Raw genomic sequence first — 12,310 nt, forward strand, 5'->3', positions numbered from 1 at the left:
AGGGTGGCAGGGTCATCCATTGATGGGATTTAAGTCCCAGTAGTGCAGTCTTTGATAGCATTTACCTTGCTGGGATTTGGGATCGGGTGAAATAGGTTAAAAACATGTGCAGTTCAGGAAATGGGAAGTTATTGATAAATGGATTAGAATTTCATTAAGAACTGAAGGAAAATGGCAATGAATCACAAGAAGGAATGCTGCCACTTTCAGGTAAAGAGCTGGCAAGTTTTGATGATCTCACAAGACCAATCAGCTGTGCGTGTATTCTCTATGTCGTAGTTATCTACTACTGTGAGACAAATGACCCCAAAACATAGCCACTTAAAAAAGAAAACACAATCATGTATTTTCCTCTCACAATTTCTGAGGGTCAGGAACCCAAGAGTGACTCAGCTGGTGCTTCTGGCTCAGGATCTCTCATGAGGTTGCTGTCAAGAAGTCAACCAGAGCTGTATTCATCTGAAGGCTCAACTGGGGCCAATCGACCTGTTTTCAAGATGGTTTGTTCCTGTTGCTCTTCTTGGCTGGAAGGCTTTCTTGCCAAGTGGACTTCTCCGTGGGGCGGCTCAAGTGTTTTCACAACATGGCAGCTAGCTTCCCTGAGAGAGTGGCCTGTGAGTAAGGAGAAAGCCACAACACCTGTTACAAGCTTTCTCAGAATTCCTATGTGGTTGCTCCTGTCATATTCTCTTTGTTAGAACCAAAGTGCAACCCACACTCAGAGAGGGTGATTAGGACCCAACTTATGAACGTAAGAGTAGCAAAGAATTATGAATGCATTTTAAAACTGCTGCAGAGTAGCGTGAGTGGTACGGCTGGTTAAGGTCCAACTTCAGCTCAGGTCATGATCTCGTGGTTTGTGAGGTTGAGCCCTGCCTTGGGCTCTCAGCTGTCAGCACAGAGCCTGCTTCAGATCCTCTGTCTCTTTCTCTCTCTGCCCCTCCCCTGTTCATGCTTTCCTTCTCCCTCTCTTTCTCTCAAAAATAAATTAAAAAATATATTTTAAAATCAAGTTAAAAAAATGGGGCACCTGGGTAGCTCAGTTGGTTAAACATTGGGCTTAGGCTTGATTTCAGCTCAGGTCATGATCTCATGGTTCATGAGTTCAAGTCCTGCATCAGGTTCTGTGCTGACAGCACAGAGCCTGCTTGGGATTCTTTCTCTCCTTCTGTCTCTACCCCTCCCCTACTTGTGCTCTCTCTCAAAAATGAAATAAAACTTAAAAAATAAATAAACAAAATAAATAAACTTAAAAAAATCAGCAGTAATTGGGCTCCTGGCTGGCTCAGTCAGTAGGGCATGTGACTCTTGATCTTGAGGTTGTAAGTTAGAGCCCCACGTTGGCCGTGGGGATTACTTAAAAATAAAATCTTAAAAAAATACTGCCACAGTAATGAATCATTCTGTTCCTTTAATGCAAAGAGCTTGCTATTTTTGATTATCTAATATAAACAATTGTCCATGCACTCTCCATAGTTCAAACTTCGATCTTTCTTACATGACAGCACTAAAGAAGAATATCCTCTTAGGTGACAGGTGACAAGGAAAGAGTGAATTTGTCTGGAATTTTTAAAGAAAATAGAATTTCCCAGTTGACTGACCTGGGGACGGGTGGGTCAAAGCCATTCAGGAGCCTCAGTAGACCTGCTGCATTAGAACCACACCAAGTCCATTCCACTGGTATCAGATTTGCCTAAATACTCTTAGCTGTTTTTGTGGCTTGACCTTACTATGTTTTCTTCTACCCTTGATCAATGATGGTGCCTATTCTATGTTGTGCTTGTTCTTTGTGGGACCAGAAATTTGAGGAGTGAGAAGTCTGACCACACATAGAGTATAATGTTCAGTTCTAAGCTAAAAAAAAAAAAAAAGGCAAGAGCATCTGATGGAACAGGGTGGAGGAGACCCCTAGCTGTTCTGTGTGCAGAACCCTTGAGGACCCCTAGGCATTTTGACCTAGAGAATGTGCTGCCCATATTCCCTTGGATCTTACCATGAAAGTACTTGCTGGCTGAGTTCCAGCTGCCAGCCTATCCATCTCTTTGTTTGAGGGCTCTTTCTGAAAGCTGGAGCCCGATCTCTCTCAAGAGCAGCCCTCAACTAATAATTGATGGGCGTCGGTGTGTAAATCCCCAGCTTCCTCAACCTTTAGGTGGGATAACCCTGAGGCCCGTATTCTACGCTGGCTTCCACGGTTTCCCAAGGACTGAGCTCAGGTTGTCCACAGTGGTCATTGGCTTGATAACACTCTTGTTGACTGCTTTCTTTTCCCTCTCGGTTCCCTCCTCCTCTACTGCTGCTTCCTAGACCCACCTCCCAGATACTACTTGCATTTGAATAAATCCTTATGAAAGAGTCTGCCTCCTAGAGAACCCAAATTAAGACAGTGAATGATGTGACCACAGTCTTCAAATGTATATGGATGACTGTCATGTAGGAGAGTGATTAGATTTACTATTCAAATGGGAGACTTAGGAGGTGTCCGGTTGGCTCAGTCAGAAGAGCATATGACTCTTGATCTTGGAGTTGTGAGTTTGAGCCCCACATTGGGCATAGAGATTACTTTTAAATAAATAAATTAATAAGCAAACTTTCAAAAATAAAGGGGGAGACTTAGAACCACTGGATAGTAGTTATTAGGAGGTGGGATTTGGTTTACCACAGTTCCAAAACAATAAGATGCCCATGATGATTAATTTTATGTGTCAACTTGACTGAGCTAAGGGATGCCCAGATAATGGGTAGAACATTATTTCTGGGTGTGTCTCCAAAGGCGTTTCCAGAAGAGATTAGCATTTGAATCAGTAGACTGAGTAAAGAGGATGCCTTCACCAGTGTGTGGGTGAGCATCATCCAATCTGTTGAAAGCCCAGATAGAACCAAAAGGTTGAAGAAAGGGGAATTCACTCTCTACTTGGGCTGGGACATGCATCTTCTCCTGCCCTCGGACGTGGGTGCAGCTGGTCCTCGGGCCTTCGGTCTCAGACTGAAGGAGAGCCCCAGCTTTCCCCGCTCTTCAGCTTGCAGACAGCAGATCATGCCACTTCTCAGCCCTGAGAACTGCTGAGCCAGTTCCTATAATAAATTTCTTCTTACGTGTATTTATATCTGTCCTAATGTCTCTGTTTCTCTGGAGATCCCTGACTAACACAATGCCTAAAAACGGGTAGGGGTGCTTTGGGAAGTAATAAATTAAGTATTACAGGGGGTGTTTATGAAGAGGCTGGTTAACCACCAGGGATAACTAATTGATATGAAACCTAAACTAAGTGCTTTTGAAGGTCAGAGGGGGGTTTACCATGATGATAATGAAGCCAAAACTTGTGGATTCTCCTCTTCACAGACCCTTTCAAGGCCTAGCAATGGGCTTGCATGGCCACACATTTCCATAAATGTGCAGATCTTTGTATCACTATCGATTAAGTGATACACTATCTTTGTATCACTATCGATATTGACTTTTTAAAATTTATTTTTTATTTTTTTAATGCTTATTTATTTTTGAGAGCGAGGGAGAGACAGAGTGCAAGCAGGGGGTGGGGCAGAGAGAGAGGGAGACACAGAATCCAAAGCAGGCTCCAGGCTCTGAGCTGTCAGCACAGAGCCTGACATGGGGCTCGAACCCACAAACCGAGAGATCATGACCTGAGCCAAAGCCAGATACTTAACTGACTGAGCCACCCAGGCATCCCTAAACCCAGCCAAAGTTTTAAATGTGGCAAAAGGAAGTATGTTATTAGAAACCCAAAAGGTAATCTGAAATAAAATGGTTGTAGTATTTCTCAGCTTTTTAGAGTTTCTATCTGTTGACATTTTTTTTTCTCATTTAAAATAAAATTCACTTTTGCACCTAATTTTGCATTCATAATGTGCCCTCCTGTTTCTTTTACTTCAAAGGACCCACATATGATTGGGAACTGCCACTGTCTGAGATACTTTTTGATTCTGAGATTCTGAGTCATGAATCTTTCTGCTTCCACAAGCTGAAGGGTAACTATGTTGTTGACTGTCTGATAAGGAATGTTTTGTGGAGTAGAATAATGAGGTGTGTGGCCTTAAAGCTCTAAAGAGAAAATTCCCAGACATACTTTTATTTATTTTGTATTTATTTTTCTTATATTTTTTAATGTTTATTTATTTTTGGGAGAGAGAGTGCAAGCAGTGGGGGGGCAGAGAGGGAGACACAGAATCCAAAGCAGGCTCCAGGGTCTAAGCTGCCATCACAGAGCCTGACAACGGGACTCGAACTCTCACGAACTGTGAGATCATGACCAGAGCCTAAGTCGGACACTTAACCGACTGAGCCACCCAGGTGCCCCTATTTTTCTTCTTTTTAAGCAATACATACATACATCCAATGTGAGACTCGAACTCACAACCCCGAGATCAAGAGTCACATGCTCTACTGACTGAGCCAGCCAGGCGCCCCTCCCAGGCATGCTTTTAATAAAATGTTAAAATACAAAGTCAAGGCTGGCAAGACCCTCTGCTATCTCTCTATGAGCTTGTCCCCTTAGAGGGACATTATTTTGGATGCCTAGCCACACTTTCTACAAAGATCACGTAAACTAAAGGGACTCTATAAGAGAGTTACTGATAACAAAGAAAGTGAAATGGTAAAACTATTCTTTTGAATGCTTTCTAATCTATATGATGCTGCCCCAGGGATGAAGAAAGTCAGTGCTTATATAAATATGTATGAAATATTAATCTGAATGATCAACCTGAGGAGAAAACTGAATAATAAGACAATGAAAATTGGCCAGTTACAAAAGTGGGTTAAACATTCCTTGACTGAACAGGAGTAAGGTTATGTGGCTATAGCAGGAATTGGCAAACTATTGTGCATAGACCAAATTTGCTCCTGCCTCATTTGTAAATAAAATTTTATTGAAACAGCCATATTCACTTATTTACATATAGTATATGGCTGCTTTCACGCTGTAACTTCAGAGTTGGTATGACAGAGACCGTAAGGCCTGCAAAACGTAAAAAAAAAAATTGGCTCATTGGCCCTTCGTAGAAGATGTCTACCAACCTCTGGTCTAGAGCTAATCTTTGAGCTAGACAAAATTAGTTTCTGTGGCAGTTTGTAACATAGATATGTATAGGGAATGATTCTTAATGTGTAAAAAAATTCGCAGTAAGAGAGATCTTCATTTTGTTATTAGAACTTTAAAATTGAAAAAAAAAAAACTTTGACATTGAAAGTTGTGAAGCTTCTCTATTCAGGCCAGGCTCTTAGTCATGACTGCAGAAGAGGAAAAATATCACATTTAAAAGTAAGGCTTAAAAATTTTTTAATGTTTATTTTTGAGACACACACACACACACACACACACACACACACATAGTGTGAGCAGGGGAGGGGCAGATATGGAGGGAGACACAGAATCCAAAGCAGGCTCCAGGCTCCGAGCTGTCAGCACAGAACCGGATGCAGGGCCTGAACTTGTGAATCATGAAATCATGATCTGAGCCGCAGTTGGACGCTTAACCCACTGAGCCACCCAGGCGCCCCTTTGGTAAACACCTGAGCTCAGCTGCACCCATCTACCTTGCCTGCATCACCAACCAACACTGTCCCTACAACCCACTGTGTGTGTATGTCTGTGCATATGTACCTGGGTGCGGGTAAACACACACACACACACACACACACACACACAGGCACACAGGCACACACGCACACACTGGGCTATGGCTGCACTCGTCTGATAGCTCTCTTTACTCCTTAAATTCATGCCTCCTATGTCCTTGCTTGTGCTGCTTTCATGCCTTTCTCGTGGCTTAAAATCACTCGTTTGCCCCCAAACTCTAGCTGCGAAGAGCACAAAACCAAATTCATTTTCTTGTCCTTGGAGCGTGCTTGGGAAATGTGCTCCTCTGCTTCAGTCTCCTGTTTCTGAACTTTCATTCCCCTGCCTCTGGGTGAGTGAGAAGAAATTCAAAGGGTCCAATCAGTGCTCTACTGCTGTGGCTCTTCTGAGCTACCTTTTTAATGCGTAGAGGAAAATCCTAAATTCACCGAAGTACTAGCATCTGCAAAACACAGGGAGGTTTTCTGGCACTCTTTCAGGCAAGAACTAGTCTTTTTAACTGCGGCCACAACTTCCCTGCGAGCTCAGTCAGGGCAAAGCTAATGTTTCATTCTCTGAGTGGCCACCGATGCACCCAAGGGAGCGGCTGGCAGATGAAGGTATGTAGCCTACGTTTATTATGGGAAAGAATGAATGGACATGATGGTGTGGATATGGAGGAGTTCTTGGTAAGGAGGTGAACTGTTAGAATCGGATTGCTGTTTTTACTGGCCCATTAAACAACTTGGGCATGTCCGGCCATTCCTCTCAGACAACTTGTTTGCAGCGATTGCAACCCCATGGCCCAGGGCAGGGCTGCCATCTTGCACAACTCTGGTACACTCAGTGTGCAGGCTGACCCGCCATATGCAGCTGGCCTGAGGTAGTGCTAAGTGCATGGGTTTTGAGGTGCACATTGCCAGGTTTGATTTCCAACTCCGGCATTTACTAGCAGACCGACTCTGTGCAAGTTCCTTAAATTTCTCCAGGCTTTTATTTGTTCATCCTTAAAATGGGTGAATCATACATCACTGTGTTGTTATAAAGATGATATGAAGTAAAGTATGATACTTAAGAAAAGGGCAGATGCTCAGGGCGCCTGGGTGGCTCAGTCGGTTAAGCATCCGACTTCAGCTCAGGTCATGCGTGGTCTTGTGGTTCGTGAGTTCGAGCCCCACATTGGGCTCTGTGCCGACAGCTCAGAGCCTACTTGGGATTCTCTCTCTCTCTCTCTCTCTCTCAAGATAAATAAACTTTAAAAAAGAAAAAAAAATGGCAAGTGCCTAATAAATAAGCTTTTTGGGATATATGTTTGTGGTTAGTTGTGAACCTTCACTGGAGATTTACGCCGCTGTAAACGATCTTTGTATGGAACGGGTTTTGATGCTGTTCTACGTGAACGTTACTGGATTAGTTTCCTAGGACTGCTCTGACAAGTTATCACAAAGTGGGTGGCTTTAACAATAGAAATTCATCGTTTCTCTGTTCTGGAGAACAGAAATCCAAGATCAAGGTGCTGGCAGGGCCGTGCTCCCTCTGAAGGCTGTGGGGAAGGATCCTTCCTTGCCTCTTCCAGCTTCTCCTGGCTTCTCACAACTATTGGCTCTTCTCGGCTGGCAGCTAGATTGCTTCAACCTCTGCCTCTGTCATCACCTCCTTCCCTTCTTTCCATTATGTCTGTGTCCAAATTTCCCTCCTCTTATAAGGACATCAGTCATTGGATTAAGTCTCACCCAAATCCAGTGGGACCTCATTTTAACTTAATTATATCTGCAAAGACCCTATTTCCAAATAAGGTCACACACACACTTACCGGGGCTTGAGGCTCAAACATCTTTTGGGGGGACACAATTCAACCCACAATAGCGACCGTGAACATAGTTTGGCAGGGAGGAGAAAATTCTCTTCAGGAACCCATAACCTTGGACAAGTCACCTAGCTATCTCTTGTCCTCAGTGTCCTCATCTGTACCACCCGTGAGATGAGGAGACTGGGTAATGTACTCGCTCACATCCCTCAGTCTTAATGTTTTATGGTTTTATGAAGGCTGTCAGATTCCAAATCCGGTAAACCCGAATTCCTGAGGTTCTTCTATAATGGTGGTCTGAGATAGCTGAAAGGAGGACATCGGCCTCGCGAGTGGGTCCTGTGGTGGCTGGCCTTCGCGGGTGAGTCCATTGGCCAGCGGGGATCCCACCTATGGTGCTCCCCTCCTCTGTGCCCCAGGAGCAGCTCCTTGACAGCTACGTTCAATCTATGAGGGCCCTTTCCCACCAAAATTTGTTCTTTATTCCCTTTTTTTTCCATTCAAAACCACTGATAATAAATTTGATTTTGACTTTTGCAAAACCTGCCTCCATTTCAGTAGATTGCTTTAGGGTCAATCTGTGTTTCGATCACTACTGTTGGCAAGTTTTGAACATATTAAGAGCCAGGATAGGATGCACAGATTTTTTTGGAGGGGTGGAGCAGATAGGAAAGCCCACACAGTGGACTTCATATGTGTTTATGTTCATTCCATGCAGAGAAAGATGTCCTTGTGGTTCATTGGCTTGACCATGGTCCTTCACATTCACACCTCACTTGAACCTGAAATAAGGGGGAAAAGGTCCTTTAGTCTAGCAAATACTCCATAAAGAAGACGATTTGTTTCACACATGTGAAGCAATTGAACATATTTATAGCTTGGAAGAACCTTTGGGATCTCCCTAGAGATTTACTGTTAAATAACTTCTAAATCCCAATGCTGCTGGAGTCTTATAAGTCTTGCAGTTTTTATTATGAATGATATCATTACCTAGGAAATAACCGCCTGAACCACATTCTTTGTAAAAATTCTATAGAATATACCTCAGAAGTATATATTTTTCTGTAAACAAGCATTAAACAATATAAACTTGCTAAATTGATTATGCAAATTTTGTAAAAATAAACAAATACAAGCTGCATAAATATTTCTAATATCAATATATTACATACGCCGGGAACTATATTTTACCCTTCTATTAAGTTTTGCAAGTATGGATTGAAAATAATAATGATGATGAAAATTGTCAAAGTAGCATTGCAGAACTTTAATTGAGAATAATATAGTGCTCTGGAACCTGATAATGAATATAATAAATCTCACACCACAATGCAATTAATTTCCCGATTTATTAGGAAAGTGTTTGCAAAGGTAAAATTCAGCCTGGTTCCTATTAATACAACACTGGCCTTGAATTAGTGGCATCTGAATTAATGAGGTTTTGTTTTGAGGGAAACTTTTTTTTTGTTTTTAAGACAATTTATTTTGATTATATTAAACTTTTGTGTGTGTGTGGTTGCCTCCATGATGTCGTCAGTAACTCAAAGTGCCCACTCATGGGAGCCAAAGATGTCCCCCTCAGAGCCACACTGTCGGAAGCATCAGTTGTGAAGACATGCCCAATTCCTGTTATTTGTGATCCTTGCGGGTTACTTTAATCCTGATCCAGTGGTTTCTTCCGCAGTAGTCTGCCGTCACTGTGGCTGCGAGGCAGAGTGGTACCAAGTAAAGAGCTCAAACCCTGGAGTTAGACAGACCTGAGAGCTTAAGTGACATTTCCACAGCTTACTAGCATATGACCTTGGCCCTCCTTGACTTCTCTGGCCCTCAGGGTCCTCATCTGTAACATGGATCCTATTGCATACGATAGTTAACGGATGGAATGGGATAGAGCAGGGGCCTCACTCTTCAGTGTTAGCCAGTGGGGTGAACGGGCTCCGGGGCTCACTCTCACTGCCCCTGGCAGCGACTAACACTCAGAATCGGCTTGTAGGAAATGTGGATGGAACAAAACTGAAATCTCCACTAGATACGCAGGGGGTTTGTGGAGGTGAAAAGGAAATGGGCCTTATTTGATCTTACTGTGGGATAGTTGGTCTGGATTAGAGGATCTCACAGCCCTTTGAGGTTTAATGCTAGATAAGAAATACATGTTTTACTTCTGTCCCAGGTCCTGGCACAGAGCTCCTAAAACCCTTGGAATTTCGTGAGGTATAGGGGTGGTAGGAGCATCTTTTGTTATTTATAATGAGCTCCTCTTAACTACTCAACCTGAGTTTCTGCTAATGAGGTGACTTTTGGCAGAATCCCTAGACAGCTTCAGGATGGGGGTTGGTGGCCGGAAAGACCAGGCCATGATTAGAAGGTTGGAACTTTCAGCCCTACTCCCTGACTCTGAGGAGGGAAGAGGGGCTGGAGTTTGAATTCAGTCACCAACGGCCAAGGATTTACTCAATCATGCTACCATAATGAAACCTCCATCCATACCCCCAAATGAGGGAGTCTAGGGATCTTCCAAGTTGGTGAACCCCTCCATGTGCCAGGGGGATGGTGTGCCCCAACTCCAGGGAGACAGAGGCTCCTGTGCTCAGGGCTCCTCTGGACCTCACCCTCTGGACCTCTTCATCTGGCTGTTTATTTGTACCCTTTATAATAAACTGTAGTAGTAAGTATAGCATTTTCCTAGATTCTGGGAGTTGTTCCAGGTAACCATCAAAACTGAAAGGGGGGCATGGGAACCCTAGAATTTATAGCCAAGTCAGAAGGAAGTGCGAGCAGCCTGGGCATCCCATTTGCACTGGCATTTGAAGCGAGAGTGGTCTTATACTAACTACTCAGGGTAGTTAGCATCTGCTAGATACCCAGTCAGTGCTGGAGAATCAGGGACTCTGAGAGCCTCCAATGACCATTTCTGATAAGTTTTGCAACCAAACCCACCCGTGTCTCTTGTTTTCAAACCATTACCCAAGAGGGGTGGCTGGGACAAAGTTTCTCAGGTGCTAGGCTGCTGCAAAGCAGGCACGTGTGTGTCTCTTCCCAGTTTCCAGTGTGTGTGTGCAATGACACCGATGGGGAGGGTCAGCTCTCTCCTCTGGACAGCTGTTACCAGATAGGCATCTTAGGGTGAGAAATCAGTGGCCTAAATGAGCAACCGGGAGCCAAGGGTCAACAAAATAAGGACGTGGGCTATAAGCCAAGGGCTTCCATGAAGGGCAAAAGGGGAAGCTGCGTGTAAGACCCCTCATAGGTACCCTACTTAGTATGACAGCCTTGCAGATTATGTTCAAGGCACTGGCTGACCCAGACTGAAAATATCTCCCTTGTTCTCCAGGATTTTCTCCTTCGCTACAATTCTTTCGGAAAGTAGGTAGGGTAGAACAAATGTAAATAAACACATAAATAAGTATATGTCATCTTCATTATCTTGTGGCATCACTAGGATGAATCTCATTTTCAGGAACTTCCATGCCCCTCGGGAATCATGTGTCTACCCCTGTGGTTCATGTTCTCAATTTTGAAAAGCTTTTCCACAAACCATTTTCTTCTAGTTCTGGGCCTATGAAGCGAAATTAATTTACTTGCCTCCTTTCTGTGGTGTCAGCTCAGCCCTGTTAAGTTGGATGCTAGAGGACATGTGTTATAACGCTCCATGAGAACGAAAAAATGTTTTCCAGCTTGTAAATTGCTTTTTGTTTATTTAATTTTGTCTTTCACGGACTATATATTCAGCATATGCCTCTGGGGTCTTTTATACATTAACAATTCAAAAACCACTGACCTATGATCATATTAAAACTCCCATTTTATCTCCAGTTTAACCATAATAGAATCCTCTTACATGAGTTGGGCAGAAGCCTTGTGAATAGATAATCTTGCCTCTAAAATGCTAGGGCTTTATGAAGTAAGTAGGGATTATAAATTCAAATTGTGAGCCATTTTATTATTGTAGATTCTGTCATTATCATGCAATTACAAAGCATTCCAGATTTTATTGGTTGATCCATTTAGCTATCTCCTGATCAGTTCAGTTGTTGTGTTTTGTTTTGTTTTGGTCGCTGTGACTGACCCTGCTAACAGGAGAAAATGAGTGCAGTTCACAGTGATTCCTTGCAGGTGACAGATGAGAACTGGGCATCTCAGTGATTCAAAATCAAGAGACCGTTTTCACAATAACCTGTGTGGGTTGTCATCACTTAAGCATTTTGAACTTTTAAAAAGTAGCTTAAGCCTGGGACTTCTGAAGGCTGGGCTGAAATTTGTTTCTCCAGCTAATCTTGGTCCTTACTAATCATTGGGGCTAGTCCCTTTACCTGTTTCTGAGTGGAAAAGTGTTTGTTTAAAACCACAATTACACTGACTGTCTGCCAGGTTTTGATTATCCAGACAAGTCATAATGTCATCTTAATGACAGCTTGGTCTGAATTTTATTATTCAGTTTTATTGAGAGTTATGGGGGCAAAAGGGAGAGAAGTCTAAAGCTGCTGCTCTCCATGGCCATTCAGTCAACCTTTTGTGTGGCTGTTTATCTGATTTTTGCATCATTATTTGGATTACCATGTAGTTAAGCCAGCCGGGTCATTACAACTGCTAACAGAATCAACTACGTAATAGCCTATTTCCTTGACCGTGTTAGGACAAATGAGGTGACACTGTAAGATTGTGTAACTAGTTTATTAAATGCAACGATCTCAGTGGATACAAACAGGACATGGCGCCATTTCTTTTTCCTTTCATGGCTTTGCCAGATCTCTGCTCCGTGATCCATGATGGCACAGTGGACACATCTCATTGCTTAGGAGTGGCTTTCAGTTATAAGAATAATCTCACTTAAGTAGCTATGACTCATTTTCAAGGGTTAAAGTGTCTCTTCTAGTTGAAATCAAAACTTCAGTCTCCCATTCAGTCCAGAGCTTCTTCCTCCCGG

At 43.1% G+C, this 12,310-nt stretch overlaps 1 long non-coding RNA gene across 4 annotated transcripts in view; it reads left to right on the forward strand.

Annotated features, from left to right (window-relative positions):
• The window catches only part of LOC131489987 (uncharacterized), a 97,661-nt gene that overhangs the window by 68,505 nt on the left and 16,846 nt on the right, over positions 1-12,310 (forward strand). The window lies entirely within an intron of this gene.

The sequence above is a fragment of the Neofelis nebulosa genome, chromosome 11, assembly GCF_028018385.1.
Source record: "Neofelis nebulosa isolate mNeoNeb1 chromosome 11, mNeoNeb1.pri, whole genome shotgun sequence".
NCBI classification, from domain to species: Eukaryota; Metazoa; Chordata; class Mammalia; order Carnivora; family Felidae; genus Neofelis; species Neofelis nebulosa.